Consider the following 13,612-nt stretch of genomic DNA (forward strand, 5'->3'; position numbering starts at 1 on the left):
GTTGTTCCCAGTATTATGGATTAAACATCAGGTACGCGATTTTGGCATTATATATAAGTGTGTTCCTATTTTATGTGATAACACAAGTGCTATATGTATCTCCAAGGATCCAATTTATCATTCTAGGGTCAAGTATTTCATATTAGACATCATTTTTTGAAGGACTATGTTGAAAAAGGTCTTGTAAAAGTAGAGTTTTGTACTATTGAGAACCAAATTGCAAATATCTTAACCAAACCTCTTCCTAGAGATAGATTTGAAAAGATTCACTTGGAACTAGGAATGATCATAATAATATGAAAATACCTTTATATTTATCTCCCTAAGTAATATTCCTTACTAAGTGTGTCCTGCAATTTTCATGAATTTTATTCATACACCTTAGTTAAGGTTGAGGAATCACATTAGTCTCATAATATTCCCCTTAGTGTCCTCACTAGTACTTTGAGAAAATAATACAGTACTTGTACAACTTAGTTAGAAGGTATATAAGCACGAGTTCAAATATTCTTTATTCTTTTTCTTTTATTTTTCCTCATAATGTTATATTTTTTTCAATTTTTTTCTCTCTTTATTTTTTCCGAATTTCCATTTTGTTATTCGCATTTCATACGTTGCATTGGTTCAAAATATTTAAATGCATGCCCATTTGAAAAATTAAACGTCTAAGAAAAAGGGAAAGCACCACATTAAATGAACCATCTTTTCACACGCATAAAACCACCTTCTTAAACACTTCCCTCCATCCCATCATTCCTTGCGCCTACTATTCATTCTAAAATCTCATCACTCCCAAAACTTGTTAGCTTCTCTTTCTTTTCTCAAAAACCCTATTTTTCATGGCACCCAAGCACTCAAGTACCGAAAGTATTTCTCTTCCTCAAGAGAAACCTTCTCCTCTTGTGGAATATGATGAAAGTGATAATGAAACAGAGGTCTCGAGTCAAGCATCATCTGCATGTAAGGAAAAATCATTGGAATTGGAACTCTCTTCTAAGAAAATGGAAGATGAAATTGAGGAAGAAGAAGAAGTAGAAAGGGAAATTAAAATTCCCACGGAAAGAGGTAAGAAGTCGAAATCCTCAAAATTTTTAAGGTAGTGTTTGAGAATGTTGATTTCATTTGAATTCCTGGATTTCAATTTAGGATTTACAAATCCCAATATTGAATTCCAAATCAATTGTTTGGGAAAATCAGAAATTCTAAATCCATTACTCCTGCATCCAAATAAAATTGTCGGCGATCTCTGGTGAGTTAGAGAAAGAAATGGAATATGGTGGTGAGGTAGAGGAGAGAGAGTGGACAAGAAACCTCATTTATGACCGAGGAGAGAAAAAGTATGATTTTGTCATTTAAGTTCACCAAAAAAAAATAAAAAAAAGGAAGAAAAAAAAGACTTGAGAGAAGATGAGAAGAGAGCAGTAGTTTTTTCTGAACGAAGAAGAGAGCAGTAGGGTGCATTTCAAATTACAATGTTTGCGATGTCATTTTAAATCCTTTCTTGTATGGGTTTTTTTTTGTTGTATGGGGATTTGGGTCAATTCTTGAATTGAAATTCTTGTCCATCCAAACATCTTAATTATCCAAATCCAAGATTTGAAATCAATTGAAGGTATCCAAACACACCATAATTGGATTTTGTGTTGATTTGGGGTGGTGCAAGAAAGTAAAGTGGACGGAATTTCAAACGTGGTAGAGTATTTTATGTGTTGATGAGGGGTTATATGAAAACGAAATGACGGAATTTTGTTCAAAGTTTGTGAATTCCAATGGGTTGTGTATAAGTGTTGTTGGGGGAAATTTGGTACAAATTGAGGAACACAAATTGAGTGAGTGGTTCCATGTACCTGCTGTTGGATACAAGGAATATGTCAAGGTTAAAACAAAATTAAATGTGGAGGGCCACAAATAGGAAAATTTTGAAATTTTTTTGTGGCCATTCCTCTGACCTGTCTATGGACCAAAAAGATCTAAACCCTTTTTCATAAGTTTCTCTTTCAATTAGTTTGGCGGTTCCTTGTTCCTCGTACATCAAAAAGAACCCAAGCCAATCTACTTGACCTCTCCCTCATGTACTACCTAGCCAACAACATACAAATCAACCTCCCAGCCCTAATCATAACTCATCTTACTCATTTCATAACACACAAGATCCGCATTGGTTATGGAAATCTCATTTCCATAATCTTGAAGAAATGCAAGAATAAATTTCTTGTTAAACCTTGTTTTGCCTTGAAACCGGAGAATTACTTAACCAAAGATACTCTTTCTCGACTAAGCTTGAGAGTTCATGAGGGTGTGTTGAGTTTTGAGGTTGAGGAGGTTAAGGTTAAGGTTAAGGTGGAGAAAGAGACTGAGCATGTTGGCAAGAGGAAGAGAGAAGAGGAAGTAGGATATGGGGTCAAGCAATATGTTCGGAAGAATCAGAGACTGGTTGAACCCAAGAGGAACCCAGTCAGTGGGATCATGATTGATTCGGAGGAGGATTTAGTTCCTCCACGAACAGCTACACAAGCTGTGGATTTTCCCCTCCTATCTACTGCCGGTCTTCATGGGTTACTCAAGGAGATGCAAGCTTCAATTGCATGCTCTATTGGGAAGAAGGGTGCAAGCTTTGGAGGCTCGAATTGCACATCAAGATGTTCAGGATGATCAGCTCCTTCAAGCTATGAACAAGGGCGCCTCCAACATCTGCACCAAAATAGATTATGTTGCTGCCTCCTTTCCCATTCATGAACTTCCCTGATCGCAGTCCCTTCTACTTCTGACTTTATAGAATTTGATTTTGGGCTTGTATTAATCTTGAACAATTGCATCTCATTTACTTTTACTTTTGTCTCTTGTGGTCTCACGAGGAATTTATGAATAATCACTACATTCACTTTTCTCTACTTATATCTTCTTCTCTTTTAATCTTTGAACTCTGCTCCAGACATGCTACTGCTTTGTTAGCTTGTTCCTGTGCTTATTTCTCTTGGAATGTGTGGATGGCTAATATTCTGAGATAGTATGTTAGAGTTACTTGCCTTAATTTTAAGATTGTTGACTCTACTAGTGTTGCAGGTTTCACTACTTAGTTTTGATGATGATAAAAGGGGGAAGATGTATTGGCACTTGAAAAAAAAATCTGAAACTTTCGTTTGTCGCTGTTGCTTTTCTTGATAATTTTTGCTTATGTTCCTAGTAACAGTTTAGTGTCTTCTTAGTTTTTCTTAGTTTTAAAAGTTTTAGAGTGTCTTAGAGTTTTAGAGTCTTCTAAGTTTTTCTTAGTTTTAAAAGTTTTAGAGTGTCTTAGAGTTTTCAAATAATTACTTATTTCTTTTATTTCTTTCTTTTTGTTTTCTTAATTTTTGCCAATTATTTGCCATCATAAAAAAGGGGGAATATTGTTATATTCACGGTTTTAATGATGACAAATAATGTTATTGAGTCTAGGAAAATAAGTTGAGTCTAGGAAATTAATTATGTAACTTAGAATTTATTTTACATAAATTCATATTATCTTGAGTTTAATTTATTTAATTATAACTTGTGGATAAATGGTTATGAGTTTAACCTAGTCAAGTTATTTAAATAAATTAGTTCATATGCTCGATATGTTATGCGTTATAAAATGCTTTGAATTAATCTAATAACATGGATTATTATTTTGAATAAAAATAATTTCCATGATACTTGTTGGAGTATGCGTTTGTTGTTATTCTACAGGAGTGAAAGATGAAACTGTTGAAGAAAACCAATAACAAACCGATCTATAATGAAGGAAATGCACATCAGGCTGCAGTTCCTAGATTCTAGGGATACTGGAAACTATTTGACCACTCAGTTCCTAGAATCCAGGAGATCTAACTAACTCCGAAATATTCAGCCTCAACAACAAACTTAACGTTGAATATAGAAGTAATGGCAGATTGTATGTGGATTTGAATGTGTAGTTAGTGGAAAAAGATCATGGATAAAATGGCTACATCAACAGTTAGATCATAGGTCACTTCTAACACCCATGTCTACTTAGTGGAAACAAATTAGGAGCTGTTGTGGTCTCCTATATATAGCTCAACAATGAACCAGAATAAACTAACAACTTCCCAGATTTATTTGTCTTATTTGTAAGAAAGTTTATTTCGTTTTTAATACTCTTCAAAGTAATTATTCTTGTAATACTTTCGAGTGTTGGGTGAGTGAGATTTAGAGAACAAAATCTTGTAATCAAGAGTGACAAAGAGAAAGAGAATACTTCTACTGAAGTCAAGTGAGGAAAGTTACTTGTTCAGGGGGAACAAGTTGACTGTGAACTGGTACCTAGAGGAACTAAGTGAGGATTGATTTATAATAAGTTATAATAACTGTTATAAATAAAAGAGCAAGGTTTCTACCTAAAGAATTGAGGAAGAAAATCTTGTTAAAATGATCTTCTTGTGTTCTTCCTTATTGTCTTTTCTCTTCTTTAGGTTTCAAATTATATTATCCGCAAAAAGTTCGAAAATCTCCCCAACTACAATTCACCCCATCTTGTAGTTGATCTAGTGTTTATACTAGACTAACGCATGTTTAGTTCAATCGCCCAATTCGGCATTCGTCCAGCAGCTTCCATTTTTTGCGAAACTTTTTTAAGAGGTTGGTCAGTATAGACTAGTATATTGTGGGCCAAGAAATAAGGCCTCAACTTTCTGCTGGCCATGACTAGTGCCAATCGAAACTTCTCAACCAGCGTGTAGACACTCCGCATTATTGAGCACATGTCTTACAAAGTATACTGGGATTTACACTGATTCCTTTTCGGCAATTAGAACAACACTCATGGCTTGAGGAGACACGACCACGTATACAAACAGTTTTCCTCCCTCGGCTGGACTGACCAACCTGGGTAACTGACGAAGTTGATCCTTCACTTGCTGAAGTGTTTGTTCAGCTTCTGTTGTCCATTCAAACATAACTTTTTTCTTGATACTAGCAAAAAAATGATGACTCTTGTCTCCTAACTTAGACAAAAAACGTCCAAGGGTCGCTAGGCAACATGTTAGGCGCTGTACCTCTTTTATTCTGGATGGAGATTTCATGTCTAAAATAGCTCGGATTTTTTCAGGATTGGCTTCTATTCCCCTCTGATCTACCAAGAAGCCTAAGAACATCCCCGCCAAAACATCGAAAACACATTTTTTGAGTTCAACTTCAGCTTATACTTTATGAGAGTTTCAAAAGTTTCTCTCAAATCACCAACATGGCCTTCCTCTTGCCGACTCTTCACTTCCATATTCTTTCCCAATTGTGGCTGAAAGACCGTGTTAATCAGTCTTTGAAGGTGGTTGGTGGATTCCAGAGGCCAAAACGCATCCTTAGCCAGCCAAACAACCCCTTCTCTGTAATAAAGGACGTCTTGTCCCGGTCCTCCGGCCATATGGGAATTTGATGAATCTTGAGTATGCATCCATGAAGCCTAACAAAGCATGGCCAGCTGTGGAATCTACCAGTCAATCTAACTTGGGCACAGGAAAATTGTCGATAATAAGTCTCTCTGATAAACTTAGATTTCAACAACTTGTGCAATTCTTGGTCGACCGACTGATTTTTGGTCGGCCCTAAATGCCTCTTCTTTTAACGAACTGGCTTTTAACGCGGATCAACGTTTAGCCTGTGAACGACTACTTTTGGGTCAATTCCTGACATCTCTTCAAACACTATAGGCAAACACATCTTCAAATTCCTTTTATAAATTTACCAGCACATTCTTTAACTCAGGGGTAATGGAAGACCCAATCTTCAAAGTTCTTTCTGGATGAGCATCATCCAAGCAAATGTCTTCTGGACCCTCTACATGCTCTGGACGCTCAAGTGTCGTGCCCATGATGGTCATCACTTCTTCTGACAAGAGCGATTTTTCTTTAACAGGCATATACTTTCTCTACTTGCTAGGAAGGGGCTGGACGGTTTCCTTGAGGGTGCAACCTGCGTCTGAGAAATTTCAATCGTCGCCCTTAGAGAAGCCATTTGGTCTTTCGCAATATCAGTAGTTTTCCCTTCGCCAGCCCCCTTCGTCTGGTCTTGCTTCTCTGCTTTCCAAGATGATGTATTTAAAGTAGTTAGGTAGCATTCTATGGCCTCCTGCTGGTCCCCATACAAGGAACAAATTTTTCCAGCATCACACGTAAACTTCATGAGCATGAGGTGTGTGACTATCATTGCCTTAATATGATTCAGGGTTGGTCGCCCAAGTATGACATTGTAAGTTGTCAAGTCGCAGAGGACCAGAAACTTGATGAACAACGTGCGGGAGGCCTTCTTCTCTCCAAGTAGGACGAACAAATTAAAGTAACTGTTCCCATGGGGTGAATAACTCCCAAGCCAAACCCTATGATTGGATGGTGGAAGGGAACCAAGTTATTCTCATTAAAATTGGACAAGCAATCCACACTTATGATGTTCGTGGAACTTCTAGTGTCAATCAGAATGCTTCTTACTCTCAAATTTGATATCTTTATCTCTACAACCAAGGGATCATCATGAGGGGTTTTTAACTTCCCACTATCTTGGTCACTAACTACCACTTTAGGGAAGGGATCAACCTTTGTCTGATCAGTTAGTAAGACTTAATCGAGCTCTCTGAGGTAGGTTTTGTGCCGTTTATTGGTTAGTCCTCCAGCGGCAAATCCTCCTGAAATAATAAGGACAACATCCTCGTCAGTGCTCTCACTATCCTTTTTCTTATTATGACGAATGTCCTTTCTCTGGAATTCCTTCCCCCTTGGGGTAAGTACGAATTCATCTTTCCTTTTCGAGCTAAATCCTCCAAAGCTCTCTTAAGGTGCTTACACTCATTGGTCTCATGACTACAATCCTTATGAAAATGACAGTACTTGCTCTTGTATCTGTTCCTATAAGGAGTCTTCATCTCAGCTGGAGTCTTGATCTCATATTGATCCTTTATCTCCATGATAATGGAGTACGAATCTTTGCAAAATGTTATGGGATCAGCTAAAGATTCAGATTCTTTCCTCTTGCCTCGCCTGGACGAAGTGGTTGTGGAGGCTATAACCCAAGTCTCAGCTTTTTTAGGATTGCTCTTCTTTGCTTGAGCTACCTCTTCGGGCTTCTTGGAGTCAGGATGCTTTGCCTTAGCACAAACTTCGATGGCGTGTATGAACGCTTCGGCCTCCCTCGATGCTTCTGCAAGAGTAGTAATTTTCTTCTTTACAAGATCAAATTTAAAACTTCCTGGCCTCGACCCTCAGATGAAGGTGTCAAAGGCCACACCGGCTTTGAGATCTTGAATATGCAAAGCTTATAGATTGAATCTTTTAACAAAACTTCGAAGGGCTTCTTTTGGTCCTTGGACGACCTTGGGCAAGTGCATGCTTGTCTTCTGTTCTTGCCGATTGGCAACAAAATGGCTAGTGAAAAGATAACTGAGTTCACTAAAATTATTGACTGAATTAGGAGGGAGATTTTTAAACCACTCCCTTCATAGTAGCCGGGAAGTTCTTACACCAAGTAGCATCGTCTACTGCTTGGACATACATATGATGCTTATAAGTGGATAAGTGATCGTTTGGATCGGCTGTTCCATCGAAAGGTTCTATGGTAGGGAGCTTAACCTTTGGGAAAGGGGGCGCCTCCATGATTCTAACCGAGAATGGAGTTGGCCAATTGATCCGGAGGGCTCCCAGCTGTCCCTCAGTGGGTATGAACTCCTTACGATACTTTTTCAATATAGGATTACATGAGGTGTTTGCAAGAACTGGATGCCCATACACCGTTGACTGTAATATCGTTTTCTAATGTCTTGGACGAACAAGAGAGGGGCCCAAACTTTTTCCTTCTGTTCTGGACGGTAACCTCAAAGGAGGTTTTCTCAAATATGGGGTAGATCCTGTGGCCGACCATTGTAATGCAACAGCTTTCTTTGCCTCAAGATATTCCCGAGCATCTATTTCCATCCTATGTCCATTTGAATGAACATTATCCTAAGTCCTAACCACTAAATTCTAGTTTATCTTTCTTCGTTGCTCACTGCCTTCTGGCTGTTTTTCTCTGGCTTCCCTCTTAGAGGGTTCCTGACGAACAGGTCGGCTTCGACCTGGATGGTTCTCCTAGGAATGGCCCCTTAAGAGCAGCTGGATTGTTAAAGGCTGGATCTGGATTAACTTGGAAGAAAAACATATTGTTCTTGATCTGTTCTTGGACGAGTGTTGCCATCTTAGTCTTAAAGTCATTCAGGGCGTTCTGCAGATGGGCAACAATCACCGAACGTTCAAGATTTTCTTGAATAACATGTTCACGACTCTGACCAGGAACATTGACAATAGACGGGGTCTATCCCTCCCTTGAGGTGGTCTCTCATCATCTACGTTATCTTCTACTCGAAATTGAAAACTTCAAATCCTTGCCACATTGGACGAGTGACAATCATTCATCGCTGCGTATCCGCTCCAAATGTTTTAAGCTACTTGACCGGCAAGTAAAATGTTATCCCTCAATATGTTCTTCAATGGAGACTTGTGCAACGACGTACAAGTCAGATAACTCTGATCATGAGCTCCATTCCCAAACTTGTAAAAAAGAGACCCACACTAGAGGTTTGGGTGGTAGTTCCCCCTCCGAAGCTTAAGTCAGGTATCAGGGGTGAAAAGGAAAAGTAGAGATAGAGAGAGAAAGTGAGAGTGTATTTTCACAGAGTATGGGAACACACTGTTCAAAAAGTACCTTTCTCCTGATTTTCAGGGGCTATTTAGTATTGGGGTCTTGAATACTGCCAAATAAGGTACCCTAAAATGAGGGTGCCTGATTGGCCAGACAATCAGACTTCGACACATGGAAGGAAATGATCGGATGGTAAACTGCAGTCAATCATATGCAGTCGTTTTTTGGGATTTGGGCCTGGAGATTCTCTCAGGCCAAAAAGGTGGGCTAGTACCTTTTCTCAATAAAAGTCAGAGCTTCAGCCTTCTTTTTTTTATTTCTTTGGGAGGGGACACGTGGACGCTCTAGATGGATCCATGTGTCTCCTAAGGAGCCGTTGATTTTAGGCTACAACAAGTAATACGATAAATAAAAATTAGCAAATAGGTTAACAATTCAAACCTAAATCTCAACTTCAACAAAAAAAAAATACTTAATTTCGACATCCTTATCTTTAATTTTTGTTAATCTTTCTTTCTTTGATTGTGCCATTCAATTTCGACATGCTCAATTTCTAATACGAAGCCCGTCGGAGGCCGTCGAATAGCGAAGCTTTCATGAAAGTGGTGAAGATGAAGGCAAGGAGAAGGACAAGGAGGAGAGATAGAGGGACACCAAATGAGAGAGAGAAGCTAGAGAAAATTTTAGCAGAGGTTGGTTTGTGAGAAGAGGAAGGAGAAGAAAAAAGGTGGAGGTAAAAATTTGGCACTTGTGAGTTACATTGCACAATAATTATCGTGTAACATGTTACACCTAAAACTCTTTCATCAATTTTTTTTTGTTACTGATCTAGCAAATACACTCAAATTTTCAATTAAACATGATTATGAAAGCTAAACATACGATTACTGATCATTTGAAAAGAACAATACTCATACAAGAGGTTAAATGAGTCATCATATATATACTGGATGCACAATAAATTCATTAAAAGGGTACTTCACTTTCAGTCAACATGAGTCAAATTTTAAGGCAAAATGAGTCACCTCTAAAATCAAAAGAGACCACATGGTCACTTCACTAGAAGTGAAGGTAACCTATTCAGGGAAGAAAATTACATCGTCTGAAGGGTAGAGTGCACATTTATATAAATGACCCACTTTAAAGAAAAAAGTCACCCCATCTCACAATAATTATTATGCAACCGTCCATCTAAATATTTGTGTTTGTTCTTAGGGAGATATGTTTGTCTTTTAATTTCTTGGGAATCTCATTCCTTTTTTATTTTTCGTTTTCAAAGTTTTGTGCAGATGTGCTATGATGTGAGGTTTTATATTGTTATCTATCCCCCACTAATCCTAACTACCATGTATAGTTACAAGTTTACAACCTAGGTGTATTATCAATAAATTCGTCAATAGTAAGCTTCAATTCTTTGTCTTTTTCTAGATCCATAAAGATTAGTAGATCACTATCAATATGCTAATAGTCAGACCCCTAACGTAGGGGATAGTTGGTATAGGGTTGCATATTTGAAAAACCCGTCTTGCAAATCTGTCGATCCGGAGACTAGTCAAGAACGATGCAAAGACATACAAATTTATGCAGGTTTAAATTAGAAGTGCTATATACTTGTATATAGATTTTAAAACCTCTAAGAAATGGCTAGAAGTGCTGAATAACTTTTGTTGAATGAAATCATCCTTAATTGATTCCTTTTTTTTTAAAAAAAGTATGTGGTTTTAATAATACCTTAGTGATGTGCCAAGAAGGAAGAACTGGTTTAATAATATAAGGGCTTATTCAACATCATTGTTAATTATCAATTTTTTCGTTTTAAAATTTAAAAAGCCATATTTTTTTGGTGCTAGATCTTAAAAGCCACATGATACAAGTACTATAATGCAGTGGCGGAGCCCGCAGGGGGACATGGAACAGATGTCCCCCCCCACTTTTAAAAAAGTTTTTCACGGTTTTATTTCAAAAAAACGAAAAAAAACAAAAAAAGGGAAAAAAAGAAAGGACGCTGGGAAGTCCTCAAATGAAGCGCGGCTATTCGCGACGGTATGAGTGAGTACAGGAGCGGAGGCTAGTGAGGTGCAAGTGAGGAGGAGGTAGAGGTGGTGGTGCGAGAGATCCGAGCAGTGGGGGAAAGAACTAGAAAAAACCCTAGCTAGCTTGATAAGGAGAGAGATGCAGCGTCTGTGAGTTACTCTACTCATGTGTTGGGGAAAGAGAAAATGAAGTTCTAAATGAGAGAATAACAATGGGGAAAATTTTGGGTGTTAAAGTATTTGAACTCAGGAACTACACATGAGGGTAGTGTTTTTGTAAGAAATTTACAGCACTAGGCTTGACCTGATTCTGACCTGATTTGAACCTGGTTTGACCTGTGAGAGTCAGTCCTCAGACCTAACCGAAATCTGACATGGGATTACCCAGACCTGACCGACACCCGACAATATTATATCCAGACCTGATCAGACAGACATGCTTTCAAACTCGAACCTGACCGTACTCAACAAGATATTACTAAAATTCAATTTTTTTTTTATATCTACAGAATCATTTAAATACGTTAATTTATAAATTTGCTTACATTTAATAATTAAGTAAATAAAAAATTAAATTACATTCAATTTGAGGGTTAACACTTTCAATATCATGTATTGGTTTATATTTTTATTTTCATTTATTTTTGAATTATTTGTGTACATTGCTCTCTTGTTTTAATTTGACATCTATTGATGTACAAATCACAACATGTATGATGTATGTATATACCTTGTATATTAACATTTTTTGCTTATCCAAAATTTTGATGTAATTTTAGTACATGTCATAGTGTTGCAACTGTGGATGAGATTATTTGACCACTTTTCGGTTATTAGTTTCTTAGTACTTACTAATGTCGTCTTATTAATTCTTCTGTTGCTTTGCCGAATGCAAATGCTTCCATAAAATACTATAGTTTAATTATTACACAACATATAATAAGATCTTAGCTTGTTTGATTGAAGAACAAAGTTAGGTAATTGAATCGAGTTAATATAATATTATGAATTAATTAAAAATACAATATCTATGTCAATGTCATACAAATTTACAAAAATCAAATTGCTGAATTTATAAGCAGCAAGCCAGCAGCAAAAACAACCAAAGGCTTCAAGCCAGAAATAGCAGCAAGCCAGAAACAAACGCAACAGCAGGCCACAAGGAGCAGCATCGAACAAGCAACAACATCCAATAAACGCAGCAACATCCAACAAGCAACAACAGCATGCACATGACCACGATTAAAAATTTTCAAATTTTTTGGGCTCTCATATCTTATTACAAGTTTTAAGAAACTATTACCAGAAGAATCATCATCAAGCACTTGAATCCATCAACATCACAAAATGTAAAAATGTAATCGAGCCACAAAGCACTGTGGGTAGGCGGCAATCCCTAAGCTCATATAAAATATTTTTAATTAGATGCCTAGAAAAAGCGCTACCTCACAAAGCTAGGGGCAACAAATGCATAAATAATTTTGGAGTTGAGAGTCTAAAATATGGGTCAAATTCTGTCAAAGATAATGCCAGTATATCAAACCAGTAAAGTAGCACCATCACAAAAACACAACAACATCCTACAAGCACCACAACAACCACCACAATCAAAAGCAACATAACATGAACATCAACAAAAAAGAGAGCAAATGAATCACGGAATAGAATCAAAGTCAATATCACTAGGTTCACCTAGAACTCCAACATCAAGATTTCCTTCATCCTCAATTGGGGAATAACCGGAAATCTAGTTTTGACAAGTAACTAAAGCTTCAACATTTTTAGGCAACAAACGCGAACAATACTTAGTCAAAATTCTACCTCCCATGCTAAAAGAGGATTCATATGCAACAGAGGTTATAGGGATAACTAAAATGTCTCTAGCCATACGAGCAAAAACAGGAAATTGAACCATATGATCATGCCAATATGAAAGAATATCAAAGTCAGCATCACTAACAAAAGAAACAAGGGGGCATCACAGAATGCATTAATTTCAGAAGTTACACCTTGAACACTAGAAGCACCAACACTAGGCTTAGCAACACGACCATACTCTTTAGCAAGGTTTATTTTCTTATAAGGACGAAGGGTAGATCTTAGACCAAATTGACAAGGATTCACATTACTTAGCCCAGAACTCAAAGAACCACTAGAAGAAGATGGATATGTTTGAGAATAATATGTATACAATTCGGTAAAATGATCAAAAAAACAATTTTAACACGTTTTTCACGCTCGAAATCAGCATATAAACTACCATATAAATCACTAACAAACTATTTTTCAAAGCGTGGATCAAGCATGACAACAACACAAAGAATAAGAGAATAATCCTCACAATACTTGTTAAACTTTTCATACATAGGTTCAACCATACCCTTAATGCAATCAGTTGCATGATTATGAGCATTAACAATCAAATTCTCAATTAAAGCAATATCAGAAAAATACAAGTTGGCGGTTAGGTACTGAGAACCATAAAACAACACAGTTATATCATAAAAGGTTCCAAAAAATCACAAACATTTTGTATAATTTCCTATTCCGCATATTTAATAGCAATTTCAAACCCTGGCTTAAATCTAACAAACCTATCAATAGCTTCCCTTCCTTCCAAACAACAACGAAGCATTAGATAAGTGGAGTTCCAATGAGTACAAACATCAGAAATCAACTTAGCATAAAATCCAGTATTAACATATTTAACACAATCATCAAATCGTTGAAGTCTAGCCAAATTTAAACCAATGTAAACAATTACATGCAACTTTCTAACACTCTCATCAATCATAGACATACCACTTTGTACAACTAAATTTAAAATATGTGCCAAACATCTAATATGAAAAAACTTACCACCATATACCAAAGGATTGACTTTGTTAAAATCACTGACAATTCAGAAACCATAACATTATTAGAACTAGCATTATCACAAG

This window comes from Beta vulgaris, chromosome 2 (assembly GCF_026745355.1).
Source record: "Beta vulgaris subsp. vulgaris cultivar EL10 chromosome 2, EL10.2, whole genome shotgun sequence".
Classification (NCBI taxonomy): Eukaryota; Viridiplantae; Streptophyta; class Magnoliopsida; order Caryophyllales; family Amaranthaceae; genus Beta; species Beta vulgaris.